Consider the following 14,428-nt stretch of genomic DNA (forward strand, 5'->3'; position numbering starts at 1 on the left):
CTTGTTCAGCATAGTCGTGGGCCATATTATAACAAAGAGGTAAATTCTGTGCATCAAGTATTCTTTCCTCACATTGTACAGTATGTTGTTGATTATGTCCTTTGTTGTAAGTTGCGTTGGATAAAAGTGTCTGTTAAATGCAATGTAATGTAATGTTGGGCAGGGGGGGCATACCCAGTTAATGGATGAAATCTTGGTTTTACATAGGAGATTAGCATGAGAAAAAATGACAGAGCGAGAGAAGGAGAGAGAGAGAGAAAGAGAGAGAGAGAGAGAGAGAAAGAGAGACAAAGTGATAGATAGATAACAAAAATGTAATCGAACTGAACATCCTTCAACCTCTACTCAACCTCACACTTAACTCGGCACAACATTCATCTCAACGTCATGTGATTTGCATGGTAAACATGTGATTATGTCACTTATGTACACGTACATGTCATGCTGCTCACTGATTTACGGCACGGCACACGGTGCGACCGACCTGGTGGGGATGTTTAATGACATGTTGACGCAAATGATGTTCTGTCTTCCAACTCCACACTCAGGTACAGTACAGTTTGTGTCCACTTACCTCCGTGGTGAGAAAATATAACCTCGGTTTATAGGTTGCTATTTTTCACCACTAATGGTTGTCTTTCGGAGCGGTTTGCTGTTTATTGCTTGGCCATGGTTGGCTTGTTCCTGACAGGAAGCTGTCATAATTCTCCATTTGTCTGTGGCAACAGCGCGAGTGTAAGGCTGCATTTCTTCATTACCGGACAGTATGTGTGTGTGATGGCCTCCTAATTAGAAGAAATAACCCAGCAGCTGAAGCCACCACGCACAAAAAACACACACACAAACACATGCACGCACGCACGCACAAACGCAAACGCAAACGCACACACACACGCAAACGCACACACACACACACACTCGCACACGCACATGCACACACATACAGAAGAAATAGCCCCGCAGAACCTACCACATTCTCTCTCTCTCTCTCTCTCTCTCTCTCTCTCTCTCTCTCTCTCTCTCACACACACATGCACACACACATACAGAAGAAATAGCCCAGCAGAACATACCATATTCTCTCTCTCTCTCTCACACACACACACACGCACACACACACACACACACACACACACACACACACGCACACGCGCACACACACACACGTCGCCAAGTCCCAGTCAAGTGTGCAGGAGGACATGGCCTGTCCGCACGGTTATAAACGGCCACACCTCTTCACTTGTACAGTACAGTAAGACCATGATGGATACCTCACCCCCAGCTCCAGGATCAGTTAGAGCAGATCGATCAGCGCAGCCTGCAGCCGCTAAGCTAGCCTCTTCATCTCATGGACTGACAATATAATATGGTCACTCAACACATTAGATATTTTTTTATATATTCCATGCTCATCCGAAGAATTGACCTGAAACGGAAAAAAGTGGGAACACAAAAAATCAGTTTGAAGCGGACTTTTTCGTCCTTTACTTGTATATTCCACTCACACCCATGCGAGCAGGGTGCTCAAGTGGTCAGTGTTAACATGTGCATGCTCCAGTGAGACGGAAGCAGAGGGACTTATGCAGGTTAATCCTCCATACCACTCATGTCCTCCACAAACAAAACAAAAAAAACAACTTCAAGGATTCAATTACTGTATATAGTACTATCGCAGTACATTGTGCCCACAGGCACAATCGTGCAAATTCTCACATGCTTTTTGAAGAACGAGAGCTTTCCAATTAACTTAAAGCTCATGAATATTAGCCAGCTATGTCAAGTCAATCAAGAGAGGGTGCTACTGCCAAACTCCTCGTTGTGTCTCCAGAGTGTTGTTCTTCATGCTCATGTTTATTACATACAGCATCTCTCTATGCAGGCCCGCCGACATTGGGGGACAAACAAGGGGTATGTTGTCCCGGGCCCAGTGAGATATAGGGGGCCCAGAATTGGGCTCCTGCCCTTTACATTGTACTGTATGTATTGGATGGAGGGCTCTTTCAGATGACTTCGTCTTGGGCCCCAGCAAAAGCTGTCAGCGCCCCTGTCTCTATGCAAAGATGATTACTCCTGCCCGCATTGTGTAGTGCAATTGTGTGGAATTTTCAATCAATTGCTGGATTTCCTTCCACACAGAAACGGGGCTAATGAGTCTCACTGTAAATTAGTAAAGCCCCGTTGTACAAAGTAGAGGAAAAACAACAACCAACTACTATAACGCCACCACCACCACTCCGAATAAATAATTTAACATCAGGCTTATTTACAATTTACTCATTCTCTGTTCACATCCACGTAAGGATAGAACAGTTGTTTGTTGTTGTGTTGTGTTGTGTTGAGCTGTGGATTTTGACAAAAAAGGATGCTTAAGTCTTCTTCAAACAAAATATGTAATTCCTTTTTACTGATATACAGTGCCAGTGTGGAAAAGTTTTTTTTTCATTGCAAGTGAAAAGTTATTTTCTGTAAGTTCATCAACTTATTTCATCCAAGTTACTTTCTGCCTCTTCTGCTGCGTGACACCATGGGTGGTTTTAAGAAGCATCCGCCTGGCATGCGGGGGGAAGAAAAAAGAGGCAAAACCCAAAGCAGCACAAACATCATTAATGAGACTAACTGATTATTTCCTTTGTATTTTTTATCTTTGATAACTCGGAGCCAAAACATTTGGAGCAGTCATTAGGCACAAAACCTGTCACTGCCAGCGCAGATGGCAGAGATCTCATGAATAACAAAAGAACTGATTTGGGCTAAATATACAATATACAGGCATCAGCACAGCAGAACCTTCTCGTGCCCATACACTTACTGTCAATCAAACCCTTCTTGATCTCACCAGGACAAGCCAGAGCTAAACCACAGCCCCCTCGTTCCCTCAGTTACCGTACAGTTCAGAGGAAGGTCGTCTACTGTAGTACGGTACTGAGTTTCATTTCTTTTATCACAGACAATGTAGGCTACAAAGTTTGATAGTGAGACTAACAAAAACTTTGCAGCCTGCTTATCTGTGATAAATTATATGATATCATCACCAAGGACGCAATTACGTATGCAGATAATGAATTCTCATTCTACATAGTACATTTTAAGTTAATTCAACACTTATGGAGTAGGAGAGTTTTAAAGTGTACTTGCTAAGGGTAGAATTAACACATTTAATTGTATACAGTTATTTCAGTATCACAGGTGTAGCGCCATGGGTGGAATGGTCATCAGGTCCATGCTCCATAAGTTCTATTGACTATTTAGGAATACAAAACACCCAGACATGAATACAAACACTTGTATGCCGCTAAACAAGATCGGCAGTAGCAATCAGCTGGCCGTTGTGACATGCTGTTGTCCCCACATGCAGCAGATGGGGACTTAAACATCGTCTCAAAATGTCCTCTGGGACTCTGTCTCTCCCCCTCTCCCCCCCTCTCTCTCTTTCTCTCCCTCTGTCTCTGTCTCTCTCTCTCTCTCGACACTCCAAACATTGTCATAGATAGGGTAAAGTTACATCATCATTCAAAGTGCATTCATATGTCAATTTTGCAATAAAACAAAAAAGCTTTATCGCCCCTCTGTTATCATTATGCATTTTCTTTTATTATGCCACAAGGGGAAGATCATTCTTTATTGTTGGGTAGTTAACAAAGCTGTCCGTTTGGTGTGAATAGCCTATTTGGCTGTCAATAAGTAATGTTGAGAAGAAGACTTTAATCGCCCTCCTGAAGAGTGCCAGTATCTTATCTGGACAAAGCAGACCTGGTTATGAAAGTGCTACTGGGTCTGGCAAGAGAGAGAGAGAGAGAGAGAGAGAGAGAGAGAGAGAGAGAGAGAGAGAGAGAGAGAGGGAGGGAGGGAGGAGTGAGCAGAAAGAGTATCCAATAATTACCAAACGCTCCATGTGCGCTCGTGAAATTGCTCAAATTTTAATTAGGGTTTTAATGGACCATCTATCATTCGGAGTCATGGTAGATCTGTCAGAAAGACCCATCCCAATCATCAATTTGTACTGCTCAAGATCACAGCGAGCGGTGTGTGTGTGTGTGTGTGTGTGTGTGTGTGTGTGTGTGCATGTGCGTGCGTGCGTGCGTGCGTGCGTGCGTGCGTGCGTGTGTGCGCGTGTGCGCGTGTGTGTGTGTGCGCGTGTGTGTGTGTGTGTGTTTATGTTTGTGTATGCACCTGTGTAGGTGTGTCTGTTTATACCTAAGTGTGTGGGGGTCTACATTAAATGTGTGTGTGTGTGTGTGTGTGTGTGTGTGTGTGTGTGTGTGTGTGTGTGTGTGTGTGTGTGTGTGTGTGTGTGTGTGTGTGTGTGTGTGTGTGTGTGTGTGTGGTTGTGTGTTTATGTTTGTGTATGCACCTGTGTAGGTGTGTCTGTTTATACCTAAGTGTGTGGGGGTCTACATTAAATGTGTGTGTGTGTGTGTGTGTGTGTGTGTGTGTGTGTGTGTGTGTGTGTGTGTGTGTGTGTGTGTGTGTGTGTGTGTGTGTGTGTGTGTGTGTGTGTGAGTGTGTGTGTACTGTAAGTGGTTAGTGTGTGCACTATGCATGCGTAACCAAGGGACGGGCCATGTTTAGCCCTGCTGGGAGCTGCATTGCTACTGGGCCTCTGTGTGTGTGTGTGCGTGAGTGAGTGAGTGAGTGGTGAACTAGCGAGCAATGAATCTCCCAGAGTGCATTTGCAGTAATCAAGAGCGAGCCGCCATCACGCTGCACCGCATTTGCATCTCAGTGCTAAAGCGTGTGCTACAGTACGCTTCCATCATTCGTCTGCTGTGCACACCGCCCGTGACTGTCGTGGGAATGAGTTGGGGTGTTGGGTGTGTGTGTGTGTGTGTGTGTGTGTGTGTGTGTGTGTGTGTGTGTGTGTGTGTGTGTGTGTGTGTGTGTGTGTGTGTGTGTGTGTGTGTGTGCGTGTGTGTGTAGGGGGTGCAAGTCACTTTTTTAAGCCCATGATGGACAGTCGGATCATATTTCTGTGAAATTATGCTGGAAACGTGCTCCCAGAAATGAGAAATTGGCCCCATTTGAGTCCAACGTGAGCAGGAATCCGTCATAGGGGAGCGGCGGGCGAATTCACAACACGTTAAAAAGCAAATCAGTGTTCTCTTATATTCGCCTTGGCAGGACATTTTCAGACTAAATGGTCCCTCAACCACTCTGAGATTGCAACCATTTTGTTCACGTCATGGGCAGAAGGCCGCACGCAAGTATAGGCCAGCAGCGAGCTCATTTTATTTTCTTTGAATTTTGGTACAATTGACGTCAGCACAACACTGCAGTTTGGTGAAAACACACCTGCCTGGCTTCTTTCAAAGTCTCCTGTTGAAACTCTTATTACCTGTCCCCCGAATGCATCAGTCATATTTAATCAAACACCAAAATTATAAAAGGATTAAATATTCATGTGAATGTGAACACAGCGGTGAATACAGATACGGAGTCTTGCTAAATGTTTGTGGTGCTCAAGGCAGCAGCAGGACTGCTTGTCACAGTGGCATGCAGATTACCTGCCATTATCCTTGATTTGAACAGCGTGCGGGAAAAAAGGGCTTGCTGTATCGAAGAAGAAAAAAACATGCATGTAATTTGACAAAGATGGTTATCTCAGAGCACTCCGAGGACATTTCCTGTATTATTCGGGACGCTGCGGCTGAAATTGTCGGTCTGCGTTGATTATTTCCTTCCCTGTGACAAAAATTCACCAGATGTTCTAAAACATCATTTCCAGCACGGTTAACGGGCGGAGAAACAATTGGGTAGTTGTTTTTGTTTTTGCTGCGGTTGTTTTGTCTCTAGGGGGGAGCAGGTGCTCCGAGGGAAGAACACTGGGGTCAGCAAAGAGAATCTAAAAATGCAGATGGTGTAGTAGGCTACTTAAATCTCCAAGACCTTGTTGCAAGGTGATTGTGTAGCTTGGGAGAACTTGCTACTCACCCAAACACTACTACACAGGAAAAACAAAAAAGCTGTGTTAAGTCAACACTTATCGAGTTACTTTTGGGAATGTAGAAGATGTAAAATTGACTCTCTAAGGCTTGAATCAACACTGCAATGAACACGTCCTCAAATAGTTAAGTATTGCTTAATAGACACAACCATGGGCCCAGTTTTATACTGTGTTGTGTATATTGGTGAGTGTCCTCACAAAGAACACAGTGTATTGTTAATTTCCTCTTTTTCACATCTGTGGGAACAAAGAATATCATGATCACTGTTTGCATGTAGTTTCTGAAAAAAAAGTCATAAATAAAACATTTAACAGTAACAAACTCCCTGATCACAACCCTTCAAAACCCCTAAAACAATCATCCAAATGCCAATGCAATGCTTCCCTACATTCCAAGAAAATTACTTAATGAACAATATGTAATTCAAATAGCGATGTTTGACAGCAGGTCAAAAGGGTGACAATGTACTATGTATGTACTGAGTCCATTGCTAATATTAGACTCCGTTTAGTCCATGTCAGCACACGCACCACATCGCTCCAGTAATATATGCTATACATACAGTATCTAAAATGCACATATCATACATCTCATCAGCTTTATTCAATGCTCATCAAAGCACACTGGGTACTTGAGACTGAACACTTTACTTCAGCACTGTCGCTTCGAGCCCACCCTCTGTTTACTGATTTGCACCGCACTCTCTATTCCCTGATTGATCTAGGCAGGGGTGTTGCATTGGGTTGGGGTGGGGGCTATGTGTGTGCTAGAGCCCCAAGTGTACAGAGGGGTGGGGGTGGGGGTCACATGAACCTCCAGGGTATATGATCTGCTTTTGCATACACTAAGGCCCAGAATGTGAGTATAATCGAAAGACATGTGACAGACCCAGGATAGTTGGTTACAGTATGTTAGGCTGGTATACATGGGTTCTAAATTTTGTTTATAACCTGACTGCGCAAACCTAGCTGCGCACAACTCAACCTGTGATTGTTGGAAACCGCTGTCAGTCAATAAATTAGCTCACGTGGTTGGCTGCCAGCGTCAGCGTCAGCGCCAGCGTCCTCCTCATAACATCGTGTTGATAAACACTGAGATCTCATGTATATGTGTGTCGGTTTGTTAGACTGGTATGGGTGTGCAGATTCCCCATGTTTGCTTGTGCACATATCACCATTACCATCACATTATAAATTATTATTCTGTATTATAAACCCAAAGAAACAAACACTTAGAGTAAGTGTGCTTTTGCTGCCACTGCCATATTGTGTTTTGGAATGCATAATGAGCATTGTCTTACAAGTGTTAATTTGTGTCCCATGGGCCATTGGTTTTCGCTTCCACGTAATGGGTCCATGTGTGTGCGCTATAAATTACCAGATAAAAGGAATAGGCACAGTCCAGCGTTGTGATTCATCATTTCATTTCTCAGCTGCATGTGGCCCAGCTCAGCTCAGGTGGTGGTGCCATCTCTAGAGGTCCCCATGCGGGACTGTATAAGCAGATTGACAATATGTGTAATCATACACACGACAACGCCTCCGCACTCACTTCCTGTCTTCTCCTCAATATCTCGACATTTCCCAGCCTACCTTTGTAATCTACTTTCCATCTAACTTTGCTCCGGCTCATATGCGCATGACACCCTTTCAATATTTATTAGACTCTTCAGATATTGTGGCTTCACGTGGGAATTGGGCGGGGAAAAAAAATATCAAAGGGTAGACAGTGTTATTAAGATTTCTTTCACATGTCTGGCGCTGATGTTTTTACTTCTATTTTTCCGACATCACCAGATTCAGATTTATACACATTTGTGATGAGGTATTATGATGAGCCAATTCGCCATGCTGCTTTTAAACTGTGTTCACTGAATTGAGTCTTTAGCTGAGTAATTCATCAAAGTTATGTGATTATGTCATTGATTCATTCCCTGAGCCTTATGGTATAGTGCTCTGCCAGCAGCCAGCACTCTTGGGATCTATTTCTGATGGTTCTGTGGGAGGAGACACTGTTTTCTGTGTATACACACTGTACAGTAAATACATTTGGGCACAGCTCGCACGATTGCACTTCTCTGCTCTGGTATAAAAACAATAAAAAGAAATAATAAAAGAAAACGAGACACCCACTCCTCGTGGTCTATTTGAGTATGCATGGCTGCAAACAGAGGCATGCCCTCCTCCATCTGCTGTGCTGTCCTCATTGAGGCGCCAACAGATGCAAAGTCTCAAGTATGTTTGAGAGGTCTCCTATGCGCACATTCAAAAAGACACACACACTACACCACACCACGCGCTCTCCACCACATACGCATACTGTCATTGTCACTGTGAAATGAACAGAGGGACGAGACCAGACGGTTTTGACACCTCCACAAGAATGAAGTGGTTTGTTGTGACCTCAAATTTCTCTCTCGCCTCCCTGCTCCCTACCCCCTTCCCCGAGCCTGATCTCGAAGGATTGCGTCTCATTTATCACGCAAACCAAACTCAAAATTGCGTCAATACAAGGACGCATTCTCTTTTATGTCACACATGCGCAGTGGCCACTCTGCTGTCTGGAGCCCCCCTGACATCTTTGTAGCCTAATTTACTGAAAAATAAGCCGTTATTCATGTTGCTCCACATAACCGCGTATTGCAACTTCATAATTAAATCCCCACAACAAAATACTGAGCTTATGGGCTATTTTAGTCACATTTTAGTTCCTAGACAAAAGTCTGTTTTGCTAGGATATTAATAAAATAACAGAAGCTGTTTTATCCTATACGAGAGCATTTGTAGTATTTGTCCAGAAGACTTTTGTGGCTGAAAACCATTCAACCAGTAAGGTTTTTGAAATATTCATTGTAAATAACCCTGATGTACCCCCACTGTTTATGATGATGTCATTTCATCGCGACCTCCATGCATTGGATTGTGGATTTGATTGTACTGCCTGCAGTCTGATGTGGTTTGGCTGAGCTTTATTCATCAATTGGTAAGTTAATCTGATAAATTAGATATTTATCATCTACCCTATTTGAATGCTTGACACAGCGGCACATCGGGATGATCATGCAATTTGTTTATCACACAATTCCCACTTCATTTGTTAAGCTAACTTGGTTTTACGAGCTAGCTGCTTCTACACCCGTATTGTATTACTCGCGTGATTTGTGATGTTAACAGTTTGTTTAGTCCATAATTTATTAACGTGATTGTTTATATGCGTGCCATCTCAGCCACATCCACCTCTGGTTTGCATGTAACATCAAAATTAGCTGCAAGTTCAGTGTGGTGCAACTAAGTTAGCCTAGCTTTACCAAAGGTGTTGTATGTTCTCCCTTTCCAAGGTCTCTGGCTTTTCCAAATTCGACTTAATAGCTCATTTTGCATCACTAACTAATCAGTATTAATGTGCATTTTGTGTGCAAAGTCAAAGTGCCGTTGAAAATATCTGAAAAAGGAGATCTGAACAGAAATAAGATGAGCTATTAAGTCACACCAACCTAATTGTCTCTTCTAAGCACAATCTTCTCGTTGATTTAATGCATGTTATATTTTCCATCCTCTCCACAGAATATGACAACATTGTCTTCATATGGCTGTTTGTATGCATTATCTAACTGAAGTTGTGTGTGGTTTTTCTGTTGCACATTTAAGAAACTTACTATTTCTTCTGGTCTAAATCTTACTTTACAGTTTTACGTCTCCAGTTTTCCCTGAGGTCCAAAATATTCAGTGGAGCGAAACTGTTGATGGGTAAGTAGTAGTTTCATTTAATTCATATGCTGTGTTTTTTAACTGAAGTACAACACAAATCTCAATCCCTCTTTATCAGATCTCATTCTATCTGGTGACATTAGGATATAATTATCAATATTATAAATGCAGTTTTTAGGCATGTCCTTTGTATGTTCACAAAACCAATGAACGGAAGAGAGGGAAGACTAGGAGGGGCCTAGCAAAACCAAAGAGGCACATTAATACTGTAAAAATGACAATGACAGCATAGACGAGCATCATCATATTGGCTGAGAGGACACTATGATACCTCTTCCTTACGATGGTGAATAGTAGATGAGCTGGATAAAAGAGGGGTTAGAGTTTATGCAAATAGTCTTCCCTTAAAAATATCTACCCCCTGCAACCTTGTATGGAAATGGTCTCATCTTGAAAATCACTTGTATTGATATCATTAATACAATTGCTGAGGGGGTTAGTAGACTTAAGTCAGTGATGTGTATTTCCATTGCATTGGTTAATGTGCAGTCTGTTCAAAGTAAGATTTAATATCTATTGGTTGTGTTTCTGTCAGAAGTACAGTGCATTACCAGGCGAATACACCGGTGGCGACAAGATCAAGCAACAGAGAATCGCTGGACTGTGCAGCAAGAGTGATAGAAGTATGTCCGTTAAAAGCAGAATGCAAGCAGTCCAACATTCCAATTGGCTGTGGCGACTGTTGCAATACCACATCATAGCTAATTTGAATAATAAGTAAAACTACAAACTGTCGCTCAAGTCGCGCGAATTGCCTCTAGTTGCCCGAATCACTTTTGTTGGGCGACTCAATGCAAAGTCAATTACTTCCGTCGCTGGAATCGCTGATGTAGTGCTTGGTCTATTTGTGACGGATATGTTGTGGTAGGCTATTCACCTTCTATTCTTGCTATGGTTCATTCTTCTGTTTCAGCAGCAAAATGTAACAAGTTTGTCCTGGAGGACTGCTCTGATGGGGAATGCTGTGGAGGAGAGACAGGCAGACTGTGGTCCATCGTGTGTGCTCCCAGTGCGTTAATACACGGACAGTCCTTTTTAAGTAAGATTTCATATCTCCTGGACCAATAATGAAAATTTGTATTGATCAAACAAAAAAATGAAGGAGGAATAATATCCATTTATATAATCATTCAATGTGTCATTATGCATGTTTTTGTAATTTCACAGTGACACTTTTACATGTAGTTAAACACATTTCATATACAGACAAAAAATGTGCTAGGCTCCAGTGCTTGAGATTGTGACTGATGTAGACTTTGCAGCTGCACATTTAGTCCACCAGATGGCAGGATTAAGCTTACAAATCAAATAGTTACAATTAACAAAAGGCTTGACCTCAATGGGTGGCTGAACTGGTAGAAACACTTTTAGATGTTATGTTTAGTCATGGGAACTTGTGCCCAAGTCATGGAAAAGTCATGGACATTTGTTGGTTAAAATGTCTTTGAACTCTGATTGGTTGCGTTTCTGTGAAAAAAGATGCATTTCTGCATGTTGCTGTCTTTCTTTAGCCTCCTAGTTTCATAATCAAAAAGCAAGTTCACAGTAAGTAGTTTTGGTATTTTGGGCAGGTCTTTGATGTGCAGATTTAATGTAGTGGTGCGCTGCTTTCTTCATCTACACCTTTCTTCATCCACACCTACTGGTGCTATCACAATAACTGATGTACACTTCTATCTGTGTTGTTTTCAGGTGCAACCAGAGGAATAATGTGATTGAGAGGAAGAGTGGCCCCATACATTGCTTGACCTGGAGCCTACCAAAGTCTAAGGTCTCAGGTAGGCAGCAATTGTGGGAATGTTGTTGGAATGTATTGTGTGTTGGCGTTACAGGGCATTCCACTCATTTCTTTGTGGTTAGACGATTCAATGTCATGAATGTCAGCCAAATCACTGGGGTAACATACTGTATGCTTTTAAACTAACCTTCTGTCTAAATTGGAAAAAACACTACTAACATGATGTTTGCATGAAGTAACATGAAGTATTGACACTACATCTTATGTGACATTTTTATGGTCGCCCTTTTACATGAAACTTAGTATGTTTCATAAGGGGCCAGTGCACAGTATGTTAGCATTTGACCACCACTGTTTGAGGTGCTGAGGAAATATCTTCAACTCCTCAACATGATGCAATTTCAAATTCCTGAATCTGGACTCATGTACCCTCCACAAGCCGTACACAAGTTTTGATGAGCCTGATTGAAATTAAGAGATGAAACTAAGGTGTTCACTCTTAAATTAGAGCTGATACTAATAGTATTACTGATAGTAGATACTAATAGTATTACTATCTCTCACAGTTTGTAATCATAATTTTAGCATTCCTGTTTAATGATGGAATGCTCTTGCTGAGGACTGCTGATTCTGCTGTGTTGTGTTTTGTAGTTGTTGTTAATGTTGTTGTTTTTTTTTATATGGCCATATGCACCGTCATATATTTACTCATGCCCATGCATGTATATTTATTTTGTTTTGCAGGTGTCTCCAGAAGAACACATCCCAATGAAGACCCCAGTCATAGTCATCAACTTGACAGCTCAGCCTGTTACTTGAACTGTGTTCTTAGAGCCAAGTGTAACTGAGGTGTTTCCACACAGTCTGTCCCCCTTAGATCTTGAACTTGCCACCACCTAGTCAACGCATCGGTTCGGGTATGGGAGGCACAGCACGATACCGCTGAGCTAAATGACCAGTCCCATAGCTCAGCGCTGCTGGTACTGTATGAGGCTTCGGGAGGGAGGTTTACTATCCTTCCACGCCACACTCTGCTAGTTGGCCTCCGTTACACAAGCTCGAATAATCCAAGCAGCCAATCCAACTTCTTCAGCACTGCCTTTGAACACTATGAAGAACCACTCAGAACCACTGGTCCTAGAACTAAATGACCACATTATACTGTTAAAGGTCCACTGTGTAGGATGGTGATCAGAGCAGGTATTGCACCTATGCTGCTCATTGCAACTGTGCTACCTATTGTCCATTTTGACTTTTGAATTTTCAAGAATTTTACCAAGTATTTACTAGTATGTACCAATATTTACTAGTATGACCAAAATACAGTACATTATGCAACTAAATTCAAGATGGTGGACAATGGACTCCTTTCATGTTTTCATGAAAAGTGTAATTTTCCCAGTCATAATGAATACTCAGAATTTGATGGTGGTAAGTATTCTGAAAAAGGTTACATTTGTGAATGGCCTGAATGAATTCTGGAAAGAAACTGCTTAAAAATATTACACAGCGTACCTTTTAACATTTCATCTGTAGTAACAGAATGTAGCGTTTCTCAGCTGCGACTCAAACCTAGACCCTCTTTCGTGGTGGTTGTTGTAATGACACACTAAAAGCGATAATATCTGCATGAAGCTGCTCAGAAAGTGTCACTGGATATATACCTTGATAAAAGCAACAGAATCTTCAAGGAAGAACAGATACAAAATGGGATGCATGCATCATGACATGCCAACTGGTTGCAGTGATATTCACTGGTTGCAGTGATATTCATGGAAATGTCTAATGCCTTTTCACCATTAACTTAAACTTCTTTTATGTTCTGTTCTTGTCTCTTTGTTATGATTGAATTAGGAGTTTTAATTTACACAAAAGCTGACACATTTCCCACCTTTCTGTTAAGACTTGGTCCTAAGTGTTCTGATTTGTTTGCTGTTTTATACCTTGTGAATATTGATGATTTTTTAATGATTTTTAATAAACTGTTTTGATCATTACATTGCACGTCTTAGTTATTTACAGGATTTTGGTCACAGTCCCTGGAGATGTGTGGGTTTAGGTGCGTTGCACAAGGGCACTTCAGCTGAGGATGTCGGGCGAGGTAAAGCTGGGATTCAAACATGCAACCCTCTGATCTTAAACTCATTTCCTCAAGCATTAGACCACGACTGATCACCTTGTTTTACTGGTGATTTCATGTTTAATGCAATAAATAAAACATCTTAGCATTGATGATGCCCTTAGTAATTACTGTCATTGTCTTTTAAAGTATGATCACTGCATTTTGGTCATGGTTATAAGGCCAAGTTAGGCTAACACTGACTTGAGGAGTCTTCAGTGCAGCATATTGATCAAGTCCAGACACTGAGTTAGTTGATTCAATACAGTATGGACAATGAGTCTTTTTGGGCTGCATTATGAAAGAGAGCTGGCCCAAAACCTGGTTTAGTATGTGTTGGTGTTGAATACTCAATAGAAATGCAGGAACAAAGTGAAATGATATTATGCAGTCTTGTACATTCCTTATGATGTTTAAAGACTACATTCACCATTTCTAGCTACCTTCTAGGCCCATAAAATGTGGTAAGCTATGACATGCTGATGTGTGCTTACAACAACTGTAATCCAATCATGGCATGTAGTTCATGGAATTACATATTACTTGGGTCTCGGATTAAAACTATGCATGTGACATAAAATAATGTTACCTAAAACATTTCTGAAATCTAATTGCACTCTGTTGCATCCCTTTTATGATAAGAAAAATACAGCCACATGAAATTACACCATGCAGTCTTTTGTACACCCAGGGGCGCAACTACAGTATATGCGACGAATGCGTTGCAGGGGGGCGCCAGAGAGAGGGGGGCACCAAAGGGAGGGCATTGGAGGGCGCCAAATAATGGGGTTTTTTTGGTGGGGGGGGCACCTAATAGTTCTTGCATACCCCCCCAGAAATGAGTAGTTGTGCCCCTGTGTAC

At 42.0% G+C, this 14,428-nt stretch overlaps 1 long non-coding RNA gene across 1 annotated transcript; it reads left to right on the plus strand.

Moving 5' to 3' along the window:
• Positions 1-8,467: 8,467 nt before the first annotated feature.
• On the plus strand, positions 8,468-13,130 carry LOC134452311 (uncharacterized). Its single transcript, XR_010035425.1, has 5 exons — positions 8,468-8,924; positions 9,629-9,688; positions 10,623-10,748; positions 11,402-11,487; positions 12,192-13,130. It is a non-coding gene; the product is annotated as an uncharacterized LOC134452311 (long non-coding RNA).
• The last annotated feature ends 1,298 nt before the right edge of the window (positions 13,131-14,428 follow it).

This window comes from Engraulis encrasicolus, chromosome 7, assembly GCF_034702125.1.
Source record: "Engraulis encrasicolus isolate BLACKSEA-1 chromosome 7, IST_EnEncr_1.0, whole genome shotgun sequence".
NCBI lineage: Eukaryota > Metazoa > Chordata > Actinopteri > Clupeiformes > Engraulidae > Engraulis > Engraulis encrasicolus.